This window comes from Lactuca serriola, chromosome 9, assembly GCF_051521515.1.
Source record: "Lactuca serriola cultivar US96UC23 chromosome 9, Lser_US96UC23_V15, whole genome shotgun sequence".
In the NCBI taxonomy this organism is placed as follows: Eukaryota; Viridiplantae; Streptophyta; class Magnoliopsida; order Asterales; family Asteraceae; genus Lactuca; species Lactuca serriola.
Genome location: NC_136416.1, coordinates 217,819,733 through 217,839,445, shown reverse-complemented (window position 1 = coordinate 217,839,445; position 19,713 = coordinate 217,819,733). Strand labels below are relative to the sequence as shown.

The 19,713-nt window shown below is 37.8% G+C and overlaps 1 non-coding gene across 1 annotated transcript; it reads right to left on the bottom strand.

Moving 5' to 3' along the window:
* Positions 1–3,945: 3,945 nt before the first annotated feature.
* LOC145077510 (small nucleolar RNA R71) lies at positions 3,946–4,052 on the bottom strand. Its single transcript, XR_013693252.1, has one exon. It is a non-coding gene; the product is annotated as a small nucleolar RNA R71 (small nucleolar RNA).
* Positions 4,053–19,713: the final 15,661 nt, after the last annotated feature.

The following is a 19,713-nucleotide window of genomic DNA, read 5'->3' as shown; positions in this document are numbered from 1 at the left end:
AAGTAATCCGCAATGTCGTTGACTTCGTCTAGATGCTTAAAAGCATCTTCATGATCCTTCCCGAAAAATGGAATGTCCTTCAGTGCTGTCAATATGTGTCCCTTCAGCTCGAATGTGGCAGTGGCAGGAATTGCGGGTTGGATTAACCCAGGACCCATATCTTCTCGGATCCGCTTCTTGTATGCTCCCATGGACATTTCTTCAATTGCTGCCATCTCGTTCCTTGGCTCGTTCTCGGGTTCACTTGTGTGTTCTTCCAATTCTGGCTCGGTATCGTATTCGGACTCGGTTTGCACGGGTGTATGATCCAAATGCTCAAGATTGCTCTTGTGCTTTGCTGATGAACTTGACTCTCCTGTCTTCTTTCCCGACTTCCTAGAAAAGGCTGACTTTAATTCTTGCAAGGGCGTCTTTTTCTTGTGAAGTGCAGACTCGGGGTCTTCCAGTGGTGGCACCAAGTGTGTGTTTGAGCTTCTGGTCATGAACTCTTGCTACTTGCTAAACTAAAACGTAAAACTGAACTAAAATAAGAAAAACTAACTACAAACTAGAATTTTTTTAAAAAATTTTTGTCTGTCCACGTCATGGCAAGTATGTGGCCACGTCGTGGACTCTGTGATTAACAAAAAAAATTTATTTTGCTGAAAAATTAACTTTTTGTGGCTGTGACTCCACAAGAAGGATCGATTAATTTAATGCAAATAAATAAACTAAAAACTAAGTCGTTCCCCGGCAACGGCGCCAAAAACTTGATGTGCACAAAAGTACCCACTAATTTCAATATTTATAACCTAACAAACTTAACTATCTATGCACTTATAGGTAGTGTACCTAGTCAGATTACAGTATAGCTTGGGTAAGTCGGGTGTCGATCACAGGGAACGGTGTTACTAATTAATTTACTTGCTATTAAATTAACCTATTTTATTAACAAATTTAATAAAGGGTTTTATCTGGTTTTACAAGATCAGATGAACTTAAATCAAATTCAATAAAAACATACTCTTGTTTAGTTTGAATCCACTTCTCCCTAATAGCTAGCTAACAATTACGGATTACTAAGTTGGTTTTCAGTTATATTATTAATTTGGTTCTATCTTACCAATACTTAAGTAATTCATATCAAACCATGTATGTTCACACATAATTAAACACAGAACTAATTATAGTTATAAATATGCTATGTAAGATTTGTTGTATAAACACAATTATGATCACAATTTTACGTTCTCTAGCACAGCTAAACTTTATTTATTCTAATTACTAACTAAGATTGGTCAATCCTAGCTCTAACAATTCAATGTTCACTAAATTATTAGGTAAACAGGTTCATGCAGTTTAATGGTCACTAAGCTACACAGAACATGCAATTAGATAAACAAATATTAACATGCTAGGTTATACAAATCAAACACAAGCAAATTTTTACCAACTAAACTCAATCCATAATCATATAACTATTCATAAGTTTAAAGCTTCATCTAGCTAAACAAGAGTAGCTAGATTCAGTTGCTCATCATAGTAATTAAACTAAACACAACTAAAACTAATAAAATACATGTTCTAAAAATAAACCTTTACTTCTTTTGGTGTTGAAAACCCTCTTCCAGAACCTTTCTTTCGTTCTTATTCGTCTCCTGGAGCTCTTTTTCTTCTGCCAAAAGTCTCTCTTTTCGTAATAATCAGGAGAACTTATATAATCCTTAAAAACTCGCGCCACGTCGTGGCCAGGTTGCGCCACGTCGTGGGCTTCAAGCAATCCGTATCCTTCAAGGAAATCCTCCGCGTCGCGATGCTTATCTTCTGGAACACCCGTGCCACGTCGTGGGCTTCATCGCCACGTCGTGAATTTAGCTCTTATCGTGAATTTATTATTTTCTTGTCTTCCAAGCCTCCCATGTTCCCCATTTTGTCACCTTTGGTCCCTTTCTTCGAAAATCCTTTGTATTGACTGAAAATAACAATTTAAACTCATAAGTATCATTATTCTAAACATATTATCAATTTATTAATAAAAATGTACTTAAATACTGCCTAAAAATAAGTATAAATATGGCAATATCATCATCTATAGCCATTCAAATAGTTAAAACTCTTTTATATGTTAAATTCTTTATTAAACTATTTTAAACTTATATATTGTCAAAATCATGTCTATATGGATATAGTTATATAAATAAGGTTGAAAGGGCTTAGGACTGATAACCCACCTTATTTCCTATTCCTTGTTTGGTTGTGGACTTAGGGTATCGGTTGTTTGTCTGAATGTCGTTTGAATCTTAGTTATATATTATGTATATGTATATAGATATAAAAGTTCTTTCTTTCAGTTCAATACCTTTGGGAAGCAAAGGTGTTCAAACATAATCAGTCATTCAAACAACTTTACTAGCAAACTATAATAGGTATAGTTTAGGAAGTCACTACATACTATTTCTACAACAATGAAACATATAAGAGTCAGTTCATACATGAGTCACTTCAAACATACTATAATGAGAAACATAAAGAACATACTCTATACTAGAACAGAGAGAACATACTATATACTAAGACAGAGAGAACATACTACACTAATACAATAACAAAGATAACATTAATGTGAGCCACTACTTCATGGCACGACAATATACTATTGTGTCACGTTTTGTAACTAGAGTCTCCTGGAGGAATAGCGTGAGTTTGAGTATAGATCGATATGGGATTGACCAACCCACACGTTGCTGCTAGCTATAGTGGGACCTGCACGTCTACGGGTGACGAATTTCATACCATTTCGACGTCTCGAACGTCATGTTTTACTAGTCAATCAAATATGGTTATAATCTCATCACATTTTACCTTAATTAAACAAACAGGTTTAAGGTAGTTAGTACATCAGTAGTTACTTATATACAATACTACTGTACATCGTCTTTTTCCCATTACATTTATATTGTGATCTTCTCACATAAATGGTAATGTAACTATATTTTGGTAATGATAGTCATACTTGGGAAAAACACTCACTTTTACAAAAGAACAAACTTACAAAACAGTCGAGTCTCGGTAGAAGGCTACTTTTGTAGAAAATATAGGATTTTCTAGGAAGTATTCAAACATCTACGACAAACACTTACAAACTTTTACATCAAACATTTACAAATACTTTCATCAAACTTATACAAACAATGACATTAAATACTTATGAACTCACCAACTTTAATGCTGATCTACGTTTTCAAAATAACTTGTATTCTCAGGTCACCAGTAGACAGGTACCGATGACTAGGTTTTGAGAAGACGGGGCCCGTTCAAGACTCGTCTTTTATTTTGATTCATATTTTGGTGTCTTATAAACCATACAGAACACACATGTATTGAATTATATTGTTAATGCAATGGATGATGTTGTTGCTTGTTTTACAATTATGAATTGTTGTGATACTATACATGACATCCTCCGCCCCTGAACGTTTCCGCCGTTCTAGTTTGGGGGTGTGACACTTTAGTTAGTTTTTCGCTGATTTCTTTTGTGTTCCTTTTTACGTGTGTTTTTTTAGTTTTATTTTAGCAAGACACCATGGAAAACATTGTTGATATTTCGATGGGAGCGTATAAGAAGAGAATCGGAGATGACATTGGCCCTAGCTTAGTGCAACCTATAATTCCCGCCACTTCCACATTCGAGCTAAAAGGACATATTCTTTCTATGCTTAAGGATGTTCCATTTTATGGAAAAGATCCTGAGGATGCTTACAAACACCTTGATGAAGTCAGTGACATTGTTTATTATTTCAACATTCCAAATGTTCCACGTATGATAACGTTATCGAGAATGCTTCCAGTAACTTTCAAAGGAGATGCTAAGGATTGGTTGAAGGCACTCCCACCTGGTGCCATTACTACATGGTCACAAATGAGCGAGCAATTCTTAGAACAATTCTGCCCGCCATCAAAATAGATAAACTCAAGAAGGCAATTGCCAACTTTGAGCAACAACCAGGTGAATCACTTTATGAAGCTTGGGAGCATTATAAGGGGTTACTTAGAAATTGCCCCCAAAATGATCTTAATGTGCAATAAGAAGTCTCAACATTTTATGATGGGGTTAAGGTCATGACGAGGCAACTCCTTGATTCTCAAGGACAACTTACCAAGAAAAATCCAGCCAAAATCAAGGAATTAATTGAAGAGTTTTCCAAGCATTTGTGTGAATACCATAATCCCAGACATGATAGGGCGAATGGAATTGGTAATGGAACATCTGAAGATATGGCAGCTGTGTTAGCTATGCTCAAATTATGGACTGGAGGCTGACAAAGATGGACTAATCCATATATGCTCTTAGAGTTGGTTGTGAAAGATGCAATGGTCCCCATTTAACAAAAGATTGCCCTTTGGATGAGAACGGGAACAAAAAAGCTCAAGTATTTTACTCAAGTGGAGATAAATTTAATGAAGATTGGAGAAAGCCAAGGAAGGAATGGTTTCCATATGATGAATACAAGAAGCAAAAAGAAGAAAAATATAGGCAGACTGGCCAAGGTTTTTCTCAAAAAGAATAACCACAATCTAAGAAGAAGGTTGACTTTGAGACTATGTTAGCCAGATTTATGGAGGCTTCTGAAAAACTCCATGATGAGACCGATGCGTGTTGGAATAGTGTCTAAGACTACAACTATATTAGACAAGTGTTTGACCCGGTTGTGCATGGTCCTTTTGGGTTGCCTTCACCATAGCAACTTGATAGGATGATTTATTAAGAGAGAGTAAATATTATTAATATATTATGAGAATAATATAATGAATAATATATTTGTTATTTGATTAATATAAGTCATAGAATTAATTAGAATTAATTTGGTGACTTAAAGAGATTAATTAAATAAAGGGGTATAAACTGTCAATTGTTTGATAGTTAAGCTTTAGACTGTAATTCCATTGGGATATGCTTTGGACGAATTCTAAGAGTGTTAGGATAGCCAAAATCGTCCAAAGGCTTATCTATGGAATGGATTTGGATAGCCTTAAGAGAAGATTATCCAATTAGGGTTTAGGTTGTAACCCATAAGGAGTCTACAAGTATAAATAGACCCCATGGCATAGGGAATTCGATACATCTCATAAAGTAAGAGAACCCTGGCCGAATTCATCCCCTCTCCTCTCTCCTAAATCATTCTTCTTGCTATTGGTGTTTGTAAGCCATTAGAGGAGTGACATTTGTGACTCTAGAAGCTCCAAGACCTCAAGATCAACAAGGAACTCAAAGGTATGATTCTAGATCTGTTTCAATGTTGTTATTTAACCTAATTAGTCATTAGAAGACTTGGATTCAAAGCATGTTTATTAGAAAGCCTAGATCCAAGCATTAGGGTTTTGCATGCGCACATAGGAAAGTTCTTATGGACAAAACCCATCAGTGGTATCAGAGCCTAGCTTGGTTTTCTTTAAATTGTTGCTTGATTAACTGAAACAAACCTGCAAAATTCGATTTTTAGGTTTCTGAGTCACTGACTCGGCGAGTCCCAAGGTGGACTCGGTGAGTAGGCCTGACTCGGCGAGTCCCCTTGTGCACTCGGCGAGTCCAGGCGTCAGGAATGGCCAGATTCGGGATTTTTTCATAATTATCTTATGGAAACTTACCTTAATCATAATAGATCAATCTAAATCCGATTTTTTGATATATATGACTATTATCTTGATCTAGTTAAAGGTATTTATCAACTAATAAAATATTTGATTTCCTTATATGATAATTAATTAATTATTTTAATTATTTTGGTAATTATCTTGAATAAAATCAAATATAAATAATTAGGATATTAATTGTTAATTGGAATTATTTTTTATTTGATCCTCCATGTTTTAAATGTTTAAAACCTACCCTCAAGTTTTGAAATTTATATTTGTGATTAAAAGCTTTAATTTAGACAACTTAAATTTCAAACCCTAGATTTTAAAAGTTTTAAAATACAACCCTATACTAATATGATATTATTAGAATAATATATATATATATATATATATATATATATATATATATATATATATATATATATATATATGTATAACTAAATGCTAGTCTTACCGTTAGTAGGCCTCATTCACGAAGCCGATCTATAAGGTGGGTATAAGGTTGCGGCCTATAAAATGGCGCTTAATGGGTGTACACTCACACCCACCGCTTGCTTGATTGGTGGAGGGTCGTTAGCCGAACGGGTAGGATAGGGCAACCTCATCCTCTCATTAAAAGTATAATAAGAAATATAAAGTAACTACACATATTTTTTTAAAATTTCCCAATCCTAGTTACTTTAGGAAAAGTGAATTGATGCAATCCCATGAAATTACACTTTGCACCTTGCTAAGATGTTAGTGGAGCGTGTGTGGTTTACCGGCACACTAATTGGTTCTAAGCGAAGGTGGCAAAGGGTGATTCATTGTTTATCATAGTTCGATGGAGCGTGTGTGGTTTACCGGCACATCGAATAGGTGATCGTTACAATGAAGGCACCATGTGAATTTGCATGGTAATTCACACCCGCTTTGTGATCCTCGGCATCCCAGTCGCAAACGAGAGGGGCATATCGAGATTTAAACATGCCATTGAATAGTTTCAATGAATCTCATCCGAACCTAGGAATTCTCAAAAACACTTAGGACTAATAGTTTAAGTTTTATGATGGAGAATTAGTGAATCGTCATTCACTTACCTTCAATTTATTTGCATGTTAGATTACGGCATCCCTTTTCTAGTATGTAAATGTTATTGTTGGATCCTAGCCCTAATTTTTCTTATTGGGTGATAATTAGGGATTCTTATTCTAGTCTATCTTTGTCCTTTTCTAATTGTAGATGTCAAACGCAAACAACGCTGCTGCTAGTTCTTTCACGTTGATGAGCCTTTGCCAAAAGGTCACCTTCGATGGAACGAACTTTAGCGAATGGATAAGATACATTCGCACCATTGCTCGCTATGAGGACAAGGAGTATGTCCTCGATGTGAAACTCGAGAAAATCAACCCCGAAGTTGCTACTCCTGCCGAAATCACCGCCTTTGAAACTCATGAGCGAGATGCAACGAAGTTACATTGCATCATGATCGCCACCATGAACTCCGAATTCCAAAAGTCCTACGAGGACATGTACCCGTACGAGATGCACCAAGACTTATTGGAGAGATACCATCAAAACGCGAGACAAGAGCGTTATGAGATTTTCACCAACATGATTTCCGCGAAGATGGGTCATGGAGAATCTCTTACCGTGCACCTACAAAAGATGCAAAGGTATGTCGACCGCCTTCGCAAGTTAAATGTTGACTTCGGTGAGGACTTGGCGATCGACGTGGTGCTTCACTCTTTGCCTCCGATGTACAACCAATTTAGGATGACCTACCACATGAACAAAGAAGAGGTCACCCTAAGCAAACTCCAAGGTCTCTTGAGGGTCGCTGAGAGCAACTTCAAGGACAAGTCTGTTGCACCTACTCCCAATCCGTCCGCTGCTCCTGTCTTGGCTATTGGTCAAGGAAAGGGAAAGAAGAGGAAAGCTTCATCGAAGAACTATCGCAAGGTGAAAGCCCGAGATGGTGCCTCTTCTAGTGGGATCAAAGTTGATCCCGCTAAGCCCTGCTCTAACCCGAAGGAGGCAGAGTGTCACCACTGCCACAAGATAGGACATTGGAAGAGAAGCTGCCCAGATTACCTGCAAGCAATCGAAGAGGGAAAGATCAAGCCATCTTTCGCAGGTATATACACAATCAAATCTAACGATTGTAATCATGCTATTTCTTGGGTTCTTGATACCGGTTGTGGTTATCACATTTGTTCTAATGTGTAGGGACTAAGAAGAAGTAGGGATGTGGAGCAAGGAAGGATCAATCTAATCATGGGGAACAGAAGATCGTCGCCTGTGACCAAGATTGGAGTGTATTCTTTAGTGCTTAGGAATAGTTTGGTTTTAGATTTGAAAAATTGTTGCTATTCGCCAGAAATGGCTAGAAACATCATTTCATTTCATGGTTTATATAGACAAGGATTTAGATTTTCTTTTAATAATGAGAATGGTTCTATTTTGGCTTATCTAAATGGTGTCTTTTACTTTGAAGCTATACCATGTAATGAAATATATGAAACCGTTATGATTGTTGATAACTTAGGAAATGATCTTTTGAATATTGATTCTTCCACTAGTATGGATATAGCATCCTTGTGGCATTGTCGTCTTGGACATGTCAACAAGAAACGCATAGCCCAACTCCAAATCCAGTGTTGGAGTCATTCGACCTTAGGGAAGATGACACATGCGAGTCTTGTTTACTTGGAAAGATGACTAAGTCACCCTTCACGAGTACATGTGAAAGGGGCGAGGGTCTATTGGACCTAATACATACCGATGTATGTGGACCATTTAGATCAACCACGAAGGATGGGAACCGCTTCTATGTGACTTTTACCGATGACTATAGTAGATATGGGTATATCTACTTAATCAAGCAAAAGTCAGACACCTTTGAAAAGTTCAAAGAGTTCAAGAATGAAGTGGAGAATCAATTGGGCAGGAAAATCAAGATGCTTCGATCCGATCGAGGAGGAGAGTACCTAAGTCTTGAATTCCACGATTATCTCAAGGAGTGTGGAATAGTTTCACAATTGACGCCTCCTAGGACACCGCAGTTGAATGGTGTGGCAGAAAGGCGTAATCGAACCTTATTAGATATGGTTCGCTCTATGATGAGTCGTGCTTCACTACCTATCTCTTTTTGGGGGTATGCCTTAGAGACTGCCACCCATATCCTTAACCGAGTCCCTACTAAGAAGGTTGCCAAAACACCTCACGAGATGTGGACAGGGAAAGCTCCCTCGTTGGCACATATCAAGGTTTGGGGTCGCGAGGCTTTCGTAAGACGAGATACTCACGACAAGCTTGAACCTCGAAGTGAGCGATGTATTTTCATCGGCTACCCGCAGACATCCTTTGGATATCTCTTCTATAGACCGAAGGACAATGTTGTCTTCGTTGCGAGGAGAGGAGTTTTCCGAGAGCGAGAACTCATAAGCCAAGGAGACAGTGGGAGGCAAATCGAACTTGAAGAGATTCAAGAGTTGATAGATGAAGGAACCTCTACCGCTGGCATTCAGCCCGAGGAGGAACCTCCGGTTGAACCGATTGACGAATCCTTACCTCTTAGACGTTCCGATAGAGTTAGAGTTCATCCCCAGTTTTATGGCTTTCATATTACTACCGAAGGGGACACGTATATTAGTGATGGTACACTAGTAAATCTTGATGAACCTAATAGCTATAAGGAAGCCATGGCAGGCCCGGAGTCTGTAAAGTGGAAAGAGGCAATGGATAGCGAGATCCAATCCATGTATGATAACCAAGTTTGGAATTTGGTTGATTACGTGCCCGGACGTAAGACCGTTGGGTGCAAATGGATCTTTAAGAAGAAGACCGACGTGGATGGGAACGTACACACATATAAAGCGCGATTGGTCACAAAGTGCTTTACTCAAACTCCCGGAGTTGACTATGATGAGACCTTCTCACCAGTTGCGAAGATTAAATCTATTAGAGTGATGCTAGCAATTGTCGCATTTCATGATTATGAGATTTGGCAAATGGATGTCAAGACCACTTTCCTTAACGGAAAGTTGGCTGAGGATGTTTACATGGCTCAGCCAGAGGGGTTTGTGGATCCGAAGCATCCGGATAGAGTGTGTAAGCTTGAGAAGTCCATTTATGGACTTAAGCAAGCGTCTCGCAGATGGAATCTTTGCTTCGATGAGAAAGTCAAAGAGTTTGGATTTGTACGAAGCGAAGACGAATCTTGTGTATATGTCAAAGCCAGTGGGAGTATAGTAAGCTTCCTCGTTCTATATGTCGATGACATATTACTCATAGGAAACGACATCCCGACTCTGCAGGAGGTTAAGTCCTGGCTCGGGAAGTGCTTCGCTATGAAGGACCTCGGAGAGGCTTCTTACATTTTGGGAATAAGGATAGTAAGAGAAAGAAGTAAGAGACTAATTGGACTTAGTCAAAATACTTACTTAGAGAAGGTACTAAAACGTTTTAGTATGGAAAACTCAAAGAAGGGAGAACTACCGATACAAAGTAATGCCAAATTGAGTAAGACTCAAAGTCCGAGTACCGAAGCTGAGATAGCGGAAATGAGTCGAGTACCATACGCTTCCGCAGTTGGCTCAATCATGTACGCTATGACTTGTACTCGCCCTGATGTAGCCTTTGCTTTCAGCATGGTTAGCAGATATCAAGGGAATCCTGGCAAAGCACATTGGATTGCGGTGAAAAACATCCTTAAGTACCTTCGGAGGACGAAGGAATGGTTCTTAGTCCTCGGAGGGAGTGATGACTTGAAGGTGCGAGGATATAGTGACGCCAGCTTTCAGACCGACAGGGACAACTACCGTTCGCAGTTGGGCTGGGTCTTTACCCTAAATGGAGGAGCAGTGACATGGAAGAGTTCCAAACAGGAAACCGTAGCTGATTCAACGTGCGAATCAGAGTACATTGCAGCGAGCGAAGCGTCGAAGGAGGCAATATGGCTAAAGAACTTCATCGGTGATCTTGGAGTTGTACCTGCCATAAAGGAGCCAATGGAGATTTTCTGTGATAACGAAGGCGCGGTTGCCTTGACCAAGGAACCGAGGGATCATGGTAGATCAAGACATATCGACAGAAAGTATCACTTCATTAGACATCATGTAGAAGAAGGACAACTCGTAGTGAAGAGGATATCATCAGAAGATAACCCAGCAGATCCGCTTACGAAGGGACTGAGTAGGGTTAAGCACTTGCAGCATGCTAGGAGTATTGGGCTGAAGGATGATATTAGCATAGATTAGATAGTATTAGAAACGTGTAATAGATAAATGTAATTGACATTTGATGATTAAATAAAGGAGTTTTATTTATGAGTAATGTTACTATCTTATGTTAATTGTTTAGCTATTGTTTCACTTTGCATGTTTTGACTTCCAGAATAATTGAGTTTATTAGGAATAATCGAATTGTTCAAATGGTCCACAATCGTTCATATGTTGGGAGTAGATATGAATGAAGATTGTCATGAATTGATGTGTAGAATGTCTAAATGGTGTTAGACATAGCAAAGGATTGCTACAATGTTCATGAGTGCTTATGAACTAGTTTTGAGCATTGGAATAAACCCGCGCTTGCTGGAATCACCTTATGGAATACGATATAAATGGTGATCGCAAGACGATAATATCATATAGTCTTAAAAGGTATGATTCTAGATCTGTTTCAATGTTGTTATTTAACCTAATTAGTCATTAGAAGACTTGGATTCAAAGCATGTTTATTAGAAAGCCTAGATCCAAGCATTAGGGTTTTGCATGCGCACATAGGAAAGTTCTTATGGTCAAAACCCATCAATGCGGTGATAAGAGATCCAAGAATAATGATGAAAGACCAACAAACTATGATGAGTGACCGTCAAGCTTTATTAATAAATCATCAAGCATTGATCCAAAACATCGAAGCCCCACTTGGTTAATTAACTACTTTGGTGAATGAAAGATTATCTCCACAATTTCCCGAAAAAAAAGCCTCTACCACATGTTATAGTGATCGAAATTGAAGAAGATGCTATATCCGAGTTCTTAGAAGCCCTAGAAGTGGAGTCACATCAACCCGAACCACAACCGAAGAAGTCAAGGATTGATGAAAAATATGTTGCTGAAACATCAAACTCATGACATGAGCATCCAAAGCTCACGGTGTGGGGTAAGTTTGATCAGAAAAGTTTAGCTAATGTGCAAGCTTATCGTCCTCAGTTTCCTTTTCCTTCTCGAGCTAGAATTTATCCATTGGAGCAGGAACATTTGAAGTTTATGAAGCAAGTGAAGGATATTCCAATAAATACTCCTTTCATTGAATCATTGTCCCAAGTTCCTGAATATGCTAAGCTTTTACAAGACTTACTTGATACGCGCCAATAGCTAAAGAAGAATTCCAAGGTGATCCTTAGTGAGCAAAGTTCTAAAGTGATATTGGGAAAGTTACCAAATAAAATGGGAGATCCTGGACGCGTCACTCTTCCTTGTGAATTTGGGAATAATTTGAAGACTTATGCTTTAGCTGATTCTGGAGCAAGCATAAATTTGATGCCTTATTCGTTCTACCAAAAGCTAAATCTTCCGGATTAATTTGAAGGCTACAAGAATGACAATTCAAATGGCTAATCGTTCAGTGGCTTATCCTCGAGGCATAGTGGAGGATATATTGGTGAAAATTGGGAAATATGTTTTTCTAATTGATTTTGTTATTTTGGATATGAATGAAGATGCTAATGTAGCAATCATTCTTGATCGCCCTTTACTCAATACAGATCGAGCCTTGGTTGACATTCGTGAGTCCAATCTTGCTTTGAGAGTTAGAGATGAAAAAGTTACCTTTGGAGTGGAAGATGGATTTCAGAAAATTTTTGCTCAAGGTGAAGTTTTTAATATAGATGAAGATAATGAGATTAAAGTGTTGGAGAAATTAATGGAAGAAGAGATTAAGTCAATTCAACAAGTTAAGCGTAAAAAGCAACAAGCATCCGCTCCAATTGTATTTGAAGTTTTTGCCTACAAAACTCCAACCTCTTGGGTGAGTAAGGAGAGTGAAGACAATCTAGTATCTAGTGATGATGATGAAGTTACTATGGAATTTAAACCGCTAACTTTGGATAAGAAGGTTGAATCATTAGAGTTGAAAATTGAAGACGGGGAAAAACCAAAGTTTGTGTTTAATAAGGGGGTAAAAAGAAAGCTTGAAGAAGTGGATTCAAAAAGTAAGAAGGAGAAATCTAAAAAAGCCTATCTTAGAAGAGTTCAAGACTACAAGAAGCGATGGAAGGAACATAATAAGCAAATTGGTGATGGAAATTCCAATCGATTCAAAGTGAGGTGACACTAATTCCAACTCATGACTCCAACAAAAAGAAGCGCTTTTCGGGAGACAACCCGATTTTTTATAAGTTGGCATTTTCTTTTCTTTTTGATTTAGTTATAGTTTTATTTTACGTTAACCAAATGATGATGCGTTTCTTTAGTTCTTGACCTTATTTTGTAGTGTTGAACAAAAGTGAAGCAGTGAAGGAGCTTAATTTGAAGAAGTCATGCGATTTTTGAAGATCATAATTGAAGAACAAGTTTTTGAATAAGTGTGGGGTTCGCACATAATGAAGATAAAATCATTTTGAAGCATATTTACTGAAAGGAAGAGTGAGAATGGTGTTACACATTACAAAGAGTCGATGCCCACCTGTTTCAATCTTAGAAGATTATCTGAGAAGACACCATGACGTGCACATCATCAACACTTCGTGACAAAAAATTTAATCGCGACTAAATCTGACTACACCACAATGTGTCATCCTTCAACCACGTCGTGGTGACATTATTTTGCTCGACCTTAATGACCATTTTCTCGACACCACGATGTGACGTTGCTTTCCTACGTCGTGGCAGTGGTTCTGCATATTTTTCAAGAATGGTTCTTTGATTTCATTCGATCTGGCACATTTGGATTCACAAGAAGAAGATCCAAAAGTACTATTTCCAACAATTATACGAGAAGTCTAAGCTTTCCACACAAGTCTCGGAGATCAACCTTGCCACTGCTACCCAAGGAGAGTCTGTTCCAATTCTCCTTTTAAAATTTTATGTTCTTTAATTGTTTTAGTATGCAATGGGGACATTTCATCATTTAAGTGTAGGGTAGGAGGTTGATCTAGGAAAACAAGCATCCTGATTAAAAAAATAAAAAAAAATTACTAGGATTTAAAAAATTATTAGAAAGATTTGAAATCATAATCTAAAATTAAAGCTAGTGATAATTAACAGTTTAAATACTAGTATTGTGTGGGATGATCCGATGAGAGCCCAAATGTTTACCTGAGCCAATATATGTTATAGTGTATTTGTGGCTTCCCATTTCATAGTAAAAAGTCATGAGATATGAAAGGTAATATGGTAGTTTATATGTTATAATAAGTTTTGCAGCCTAAACCTGAAATCTATCCATGAGAGCTTATGTATTCATTGCACTTAGACTAATATCTCTAACCAATAAAGGTTGAAGTTAAGATCCCTTGCTTAAGCATGTAGGATTAGAGCGAAAAAGTGAGATAAATATTAGAAAAAATTTGTAAGAATTTTGGAGCTATCAAAGTATGAAGATCAAAAGATTAAAATTATGAAGAATAAAAAGTTGAGGATACCAAAAATCAAACAAAAAGGTGGTGAATTCAAAGAAATCAAAGATCAATTATTCCAAGAAGAGAAGAATTCCAAAAGCTCCATTGTGGTATCTAAAGTTGTAATTTCTAGATTATGTATGTTTGGGTAGCTTAACCAAAAATACCTTGAGGTTAATAAAGATTTATGAGGATTGATTCAAAGGTTTTCAAAAATGAGTGTCGTATAAACTAAGGGGCAAAGGTTCATAAGTATTGTGAGTATTTAGGGTTGGGACGTTGTTAGGATTTTAGACACAAATATGCGCATTGCGGTATTGATATAATGGTTGAGTTCAAACTGGATTGTTTTATGTGATGCTAATGATAAAAGTTTGAATTAAAAATAATTAGTTTTGCTTGAGGGCAAGCAAAAGATAAGTGTAGGGTATTTGATATTGTCATATTTATACATATTTTTAGGCGATATTTGAATACAATTCAATACATATCTTTTTTATTTGCAACGATAAATGGTACTTATCAGATTGAATTACATTTTGCAGCCAAAAAGAGTCAACTTGAAGAAAAAGGACCAAAAGCGACAAGTGGCGGAACTTTGGAGGTTTGAAGAACTAAAGAAAAGAAAGTCTCAGCGAAAAGCTACAATCACGTCGTGGACTTCACATACATGAAGGGGAGTTGATGTTTCTAGAAGATAAGTACACGAGAAATTAGAATCCTTTCCTGATACGAATTCATCCAAATTCACGACGTGGAGTTCAAAATCACGAAAAGTATATATATATATATATATATATATATATATATATATATATATATCCTTGGTGCTTACGACTTTAAGAGGTTGGCTAGAGAGAATAGAGAGTTCAGAAGTCAATTTTCAGAGGAAAAAAAAAAGCAGATAATTAGTAATAACATCCAAGGAAGGAGAATAAGTTGAGGATCTTAACTTTGTTTTTGATTTGGTACAATTACTATGTTATTATTAATGAAGATTGTGTTTTTGATTGTTGCTATGAGTAGCTGAATCTAGCTGCTTCTGTTTAGCTAGATGAAGTTTGAACTCATGGTTTAGTTATATTATTATGGATTTTCTAGTTGGTATTAAGCTCAAGTTTGATTGTTTATACCTAGCATGCTAAACGTATATACTTAGATTGCTTAAATTCATATTTTGTGTAGTTTAGCGAACATTAACCTGCATGAATTTGATTACCTAGTAATTTAGTGACCATTAGATTATTAGAGCTAAAATCAAACCAATCTTAGATAAGTAGTTAAAGTATTTGAATTTGGCTGTGCTGGAGAACGTATATTGTGAACATAATTATGTTTGTTAACCAATCTTACATAGCTCCATTCATCATTAATAATTGATTATCTGTTAAATTATGTGTGACCATACATAGTTCTACATGAATTAGTTAAACATTAGTATATTTGGACTTGAATTACTAATAATTTATTAACTAGTAACCAACTTGAATCTTCCATATTTAATAGCTAACCATTGAGGAAAAGTTGATTCGAACTAAACAGAAGTGTTTTTAATCATTGATTGGATTTAATTAGTTGATTGTTTAAGTTTGTCTGAACTTGCAAAATCAGATAAAAACTATTTGAATCTTTTCTTAAATTTTTAGATTGATTTTTAGTACATAAATTAGTTAGCTAAATCTGTTCCCTGTGTTTGACCCCAAATTACTTTACTACACTACAATCCGACTAGGTACACTTCCTAGGTGCATTTTAGCTAGTTAATTTTGTTAGGTTATAAATTTAAAACTAGTAGGTACTTTTGTGCACATCACTGGGCGTACTAGGCAATGGCAGGTCGGGGGATTTAATCCGGTACATTGGGCATACAAGAAGTATGATGGGCATACGCTACCAGCACCCGAACCCTAATTTGAGGGTTTTGATCCCTATTTAAGCTCCTTAACTTCCCCAAACCCTTTCTATTCTCATCCTCCATCCCTTCAACATACTCCCTTGAAACCCTAACCCTAGTTTGAGCCTTGTGAGCTAAAGAAGGGATTTTTGATTGCTTTGGAGTGTTCTTGGTTCATCTTAGAGAAGAAGGAGCTCATTGGAGAAGTGTTTGTTGCATTGGATCTTGTAGATCTAGGCCTTGTTCATCTTGAACTTTCTTCTGGAGGTATAGAGCTTGAATTTCGATGATGTATTTGTTAGATCTTTCTGGTTTTGGATGTTATGAGCTTTTGGTCACTTTAGTGCATAAAGTTTATACCTTAAAGGTTTGTAACCTTGTTATGGATAAAGTTGGAAACTATATCTATCCAAATATCATTTTGATTCAGATCTAAAGGTTGGAAACTTATAATTAATAGATTAAGTAAGAAAGATGCACTTTTGGTCCCTTTGAAATTTAAAGACTAGATCTTGGTTGTTTGGACCATTCTAATGGATAAAGTTTGAAACATTATCCATTATGGAGCTATTAGGAACCATAAAAATGTGATCTTAGTCCTTATATCCCTTCCATGCAAGTGTTATGATGTCTTAATGGATTTAAAAGTTAGGGTGTTTAGCTTTTGGACCTTTTCTAACCATGGAAAGTCATAAATGTGGAAACTTTATTACTTAATTCGATGTTTTGAGTCTAGATCTGAGCTTTGGATAAAAGGTCTTAATGGATAAGTGCTTAATGGAATGTTGGGATCAGGCAGATTACATTGGGCGTACCTAGGAGTACGCTTGGTGTACTGGACTTGAATCGCGTATGTTGGCCGTACGTGGAGTATGCTTGGCGTACGCAACCAGTCTTGGACTTTGCCTTTCGTTGACTTCTGTTGACCGTTAACTTTTGACCAAGTTTGACTTTAGGTCAAACTTAAGGATTTTGGACTATTGATTCAAATTTTATCTGGTTATGGTGTTATTGGTTCGTGGGTGCAAGCAGTGCAAAAAAAAAGGATCGTACCGCAGTATTTAATACTTCTTCGATTTAGGTGAGTTTTCCTCACTATACTTGTGGGTTAAAGGCACCAATGTCGACCTACTAGGTTATGTGACCTATTATACAGGATGTTGTTATGATGTAGGGATTTTTTTAGATGTATCATGGTATATACGATGCTGTTATGTTGTAGTGATCTGTTAGATCTGTATCCTGGTATAGAGGATGTTGCTATGTTGTAGTGATATGTTAGATCTGTGTCCTTCTATATAGATTGTTGCTATGTGGTAGTGATCTATAGATCTTCCTGTTTGTTTGTCAACATAGTACGGTTTCGGGTGGAGGCTTTACAGCTATGTGTGTGAGCCACCAAACCACGAGTAATACAGCCCAATAGTTATGGACCCTGATGAGATTAAAACTTAATCTGGAAGATCGATTAGATCTTAAACAGGTAAATAAATATTAAACAGCAAGAATGAATGCAAAATAAAGAACAACTCAAGGATGAATCAAACGAGTCGAATGATTATAAAATAACCCTCAGAAGAGCTCGATCAAGAACATCAACTGTAGAGGGTTGGAGGTTTACAAGAACGATAAAGAAATCTGTAATTCTATCGTAATTCTCTAAAGCGTTAACCTAATATGCATGCAAGCATATCTTTATATAGTAAAACTAGCAAACTCACGGTTGGACAGGCCCAAAACCGGAGTACAAAATAAATGGACTAGCAGCCGAGCCCAAAGATGCAATCTTAAAACGAGTCTTCAACTCAACAATCTCCCCCTTTGCGTCAATTGGAGCGAGATCTTCACTTGTTACTTGGGCCAGCAGCAGCACCGGGTACCTTCTTCTTCAGGGTCTCAAACAGATGAGAAATCAGAGCAAGTATCGTCTGCCTGAATCTGATGTACCATTGGATCATGTCGTTGAAGTACTTGACATCATCTGCTGCATTCTCCTTACACCTTCGGATGATCGATAGCACGTGCTCTAGACAAGAAGTGGTGTAAAGATGTTTGTCAGCTAAAGCAAAGAGACATTTCTGTCCTTCTGCTCTAGTGAACATAACTGAATTGCGCTTCGGGTCGATCTTGCCCATTTGCATTTGATTGAGATCACTGGCCGATCCTACAGGAGATATCTTCGGTTTCTTCTTGAAGACTGTGGCTACCTCCTGATCCATTAGGGCTACCTCCATGATGTAACAGACTAACATCCTTTTGAGATGGTCTATAATTGGACCATATTCGGCTTCATTCGTCAAAAGGATGTTATGCAAAACAATCCAATCATGAGGATTTAGATTCGGTAGATCTGCCAAGGATATAAGATGTTCAGTTCTTGCAGACCCTCGAATCACCTTGAACCGAACATTGATGAATCTTCCTTCGGTATAAGGCTTCAAAACCCGAACATTCACTATCTTCTGAGCGCTCCATGTTTGATATTGAGGTCGAGCAGCCTTCAGATAGAATTCGATCAGCTCCCTATCAACCTCAGGGTTCGGATGAGGGACTTCAAAAATATTGGAGAAGGCGTGGAAGATAAACGCCTTTCGAGTCAACGGCATGTCGAACTGCGAATCGACAGAATTATAGCAGTCGAAGGAGATCATCGGCTCGAGCCATAGGATGCTAGGAGTATCCATGGCCTCCTTTATCATTCTCTCCCGAGTCCAGGCAGGAAAGAGAGTCTTCCTGCTCTCGAGGAGAGTGGGCTTCTTTCTTCTTGCGTTCAGCTTCTTCAGCCTCTCGCGCCACACGAATGTAGTCATCATCAACATTGCGACTGTTTTTACGTTTCAACATGTCCGCAATGGTTTCTTTATCTTCATCTTCATCTTCTTCCTTAGCTATGTTCTTCCCTTTATCCTTCACACCCGAACCCAAAGATTGACCAGTCGGAGGTGGTTCGGTTGTGTGAGTAGCTGTTGACGAAGGAGGTGGTTTCGATCCGGACTTCTTCCCTTCTCCCCCTTGTTTCGGATTGGACACGAAACTAGGTAAGCCTTCGATTTTGCTGAGAAGGTCCATGGCAGGAGTAAGTTTTTTAGCAAGGGTTCGCCTCACCGAATGATTGAGAATCGGATCGTGTGCTTCCAGGATGTTAGATAGGGCAGCGTGTACATCCGAAACACATGTTTTTATGACCTCCTGTTCGGATCGAAGAGCTTCAAGCTGTTGCTGATAGTTTGAAATCTGAGAGCTCTTGACCTTTAGGGCGGTGGTTTTGCTTGCTAAAACGTCCATTAATGAGTTTTCAGCGGCGAGATCCTCTTGAAGCTTAGCGAGGCGCTCATCAATGGAGGCACGAAGGGCCGAGTTGTCATCGCTTATGGATTGGCGAAGGTTAGCGAATGACTGTAACTCCGTTGAGACGAACTTGGCCAATTGCTGAACAATTGGTTCCAAAGTTGTCTTGGTGGCATCAGCGCTCTCCTGTAAGGACTTCAACAGGGAAGAGGCGTCTGAGAATAGTTTATCGACTTTTGCGGTCGCAGCCTCACAGGCTTTTGTGGAGGCGTCTATGGCGGCTGTGGCTGAAGCTACAGAATCATGCTGAGCC